The following is a 3,419-nucleotide window of genomic DNA, read 5'->3' as shown; positions in this document are numbered from 1 at the left end:
CCAAAGACATTAGGGATTGAGGCCTGTTATGTCTAAAAGAACTTTTGAATTTTATGGTGAGGGCCTTCTTGGTAGGTGTTGATTTTCTATTGTGATACGTGGTATATGAAAAGAGAATGGCTGAGCTAGAAAGCTAACATTCTCACTTGCTCTTCTTTTAAAGACTACAGAACCACACCCATTACTCCATGAGTGGATAAATCCATTCATGAGGGCACAGCCTTGACAATGTAAACACCTCTGAAAGGCCCCACCTTTCAAATACCATAATTGGATTTCTCTCCCTCTTAACACTGTTACAATAGGGGTCATTTTCAATACATGAACTTTTGGGGAACAATCATAACAATCACCATGCTTCATTCAAAGCCTTAACAATCTCCTTCATTTAAAGCCTTATCCACTCACTGTAATTCTATAATTTCTTTTTTTCATTACTTCTCATTTCTACATCTTCCCTTCATCTTCCTTCAAAATATCTTTTTCTCTCCAGCTTTGTCCCAGAACTTCTTTTTATATGCCAAACAATTGCTATTAAAGTGACTAAACAGATTGCACTGACATTGAGGAGTTTTATTATTCCCTTTAGAAATCAATTGCCTTCCTTAGAAGTCAGTTCTGGTTAAAAACATGATTTTGATTGGAGATAATACTAGAACATATAATACAGGTTGAGAGGTTTAAATCTGTCCCTAAATAAAAGGTACTTAAAGCAGATTCTTAATGTTGTTGAAACAAATATAATTTTCTCCACTCATCCACATGCTTTTCCTCTTATCCAACCCTTTATCATTTGCACAAGTTTGTCAAAACGAAATGGTCTTTTTTCTCATATTTCATTGCAATTTTTATAATACCTCATAAAATAGTTTTCAACATCCTATTGTGTTATAATCATGTTAGCACTATTTATTTAGTTTCTGTATTAATATGGTTATTAATATTCTTTATTTATTTTACAAATATTTAACTTATTGCTGCCTATTAATATCTTGAGGTCACTGTTATTTTTTCCTAAAGAGACGACAAAAATGACATACTTTTTGTGCGTGTCAGGGAGCACTCTTCTCTCATCTTCCCATGTGAAAGACAGCCTGACAGAATTTTGTCACAGAGGACACAAACTTTTTTCACATAATGAGGATAATAAGCCCTTGTCTTCTGACATTTAGCATTGCAGAACAGGCTAAATTCAACCTCATTATTTCTTAATTTCTGTCTCCTTGACTATAGAGTTTCTTTAATCTTGACTTTTTAACACACTAAGATATATCTACTTACAAATTTATTTTCATCACTGTTACCTATTATTGTTAATTAAATTGATTTCTGCACTAAACTATTTCTTTAGATAGATTTTTTTTAATTATATATTTGTCCAACCTTTGTTATACTGATTATTTCCTGGTTACCTCTCCTAAAACACTCCCTATCTCTTCACCTCTACCTCAGACACTCCAAAAATATTATTGTTTTAAGGTTTTTAATTTATTTCAATTCTATCTGGAAAACTCTCCTATCTGATAGTCACATGTTTACTCTTACTTACTTATCACTACCTACCATATTATGTATTTGATTTTTTGATGCTTGTTACTTCCAGACCACTCTCTACATTGTAGACTCAGTGTTATCTCATTAAGAGCAGACTTATTTATTTTTCTCATATTTATCACTCTATCTCCAAATTTTAGAGAAGTTTCTGGATTTATATAAATGTCATTGGTTGATAAATAAGTTGATAAATGAATTGGTATATAAATGAATGAAAGAATGATGGATGAATGAATTACCTCCTCTCTTCACACCTGATAGAATTATTATATGATTGAAGGGTCTCTCATTTAAAAATGTATTTTTCTTTGTATTTTAGGACAATAGCTGTACCTGGTCTTACTCATTAATTTGGTAAACTCCAATTTGTTGCTGATTGACTCTAATGCATTTTTACATTTTCATATATTTTCACGCACAGGAACTCTTTCTGTATCTGAAGTTATTGATTTGTGTAACCTTCTATTCCTACCCTATTAATGCAATGTCTCCTTTAATGAAATTGAAAGTGTGAATAAAAGTGAAATTACAATTGAATTCAGGTGGTGAAATGAGACCTGAAGAAAATGGATGAGTCCTTTCTATAACTTCAGCCTTTGAATTTATGTTCTATGTTTTAGAGGCAACTACAGTTAATTGATTTGATAGCCCTGTCTTTATGTCACAAGCACAACCTCATTAGGAATCACCATTTACTTAGTACATCATCAATACCATGTGTAAAAGTCACAGAGAGCACAATGAGGTTTCTAATTTCCATAAAATCCAGCATGAGAAACACATTTAGAAAATGTTGATGTAGTCTTAATTTGACTGTTAAGAACTGTCCCACAGTATACACTACTCTACAACCTGTGAATTTTTCAGTTGAGTAATTTTGATTGGATTCTGTAAAAGATCTAAACTAAACTTTTATTTTGACGTGTGCAGTGGATTGAATTGTGTTTCCCCAAAGTTTAATGTATTGGAGGCTTGATCCTCACTGTGATAGTGCTAAGGTGGTAAATTCTATTATGGTAATTGCAAGAAGGGGCTCTGAAGAGGTGATTAGATTGTAGGACCATGCCATAGTGAATAGATTAACCATGGTGGTCAGGGCATGGCTCTGAGGGCTTTAAAAAGAGAGCACATGAATGTCTCTCTCTTTCTCTGTTCTGCCATTTAAGACTCCTGCATTGCTGTAAAGCCACCACCAAAGAGGACTCTCATCAGATGTGTTCCCTGGACTTTGGACTTCCCATCCTTTGAAACTGTAAGCAATAAATTATATTTTCTTTTCTTTCTTTCCTTTTTTTTTTTTTTCTTGACTGGTAAGGGGATCACCACCCTCAGCACAGTGTGGTCTGCACCACGCTCAGCCAGTGAGCTCACTGGCCATCCCTATATAGGATCCGAATCTGTGGCCTAGGCGTTACCAGCACTGCACTCTCCTGAGTGAGCCATGGGGCTGGCCCAATAAATTATATTTTCGTACAAATCACCCAGTTCCAGATATTTCCATCATAAGCAACAGAAACAAAGTAATACAATGTGTGATACATCATTGGTTTGAAATTCCTCACTGTGATCTTTGTCAGTTTTATCAACTTGGCAATATGGCCATATTTAAAATTAAATAAGAATGTAAAAGTTTTGTAGTTAAGAGAATAATTTAAATGATTATCACATATCCAGAATGTAATAGGTCAGCTTTAAAGTAGTGGCCATGGATAAAAATACTAATATTTGTAACACTTATTACAGCCAATATGTGTTTGTCCTTAGTTAAGTTATGAGCTTTGTAATATGAACTTCACATTTATTTTCTCATTAAATTCTTATAATAATTCTGTGCAGTGGGTTTTATTGTCTTTATGTTACAGAAG

The sequence above is a fragment of the Galeopterus variegatus genome, unplaced genomic scaffold (assembly GCF_000696425.1).
Source record: "Galeopterus variegatus unplaced genomic scaffold, G_variegatus-3.0.2 Scaffold1575, whole genome shotgun sequence".
In the NCBI taxonomy this organism is placed as follows: domain Eukaryota; kingdom Metazoa; phylum Chordata; class Mammalia; order Dermoptera; family Cynocephalidae; genus Galeopterus; species Galeopterus variegatus.
This window is presented reverse-complemented; position numbering follows the sequence as displayed.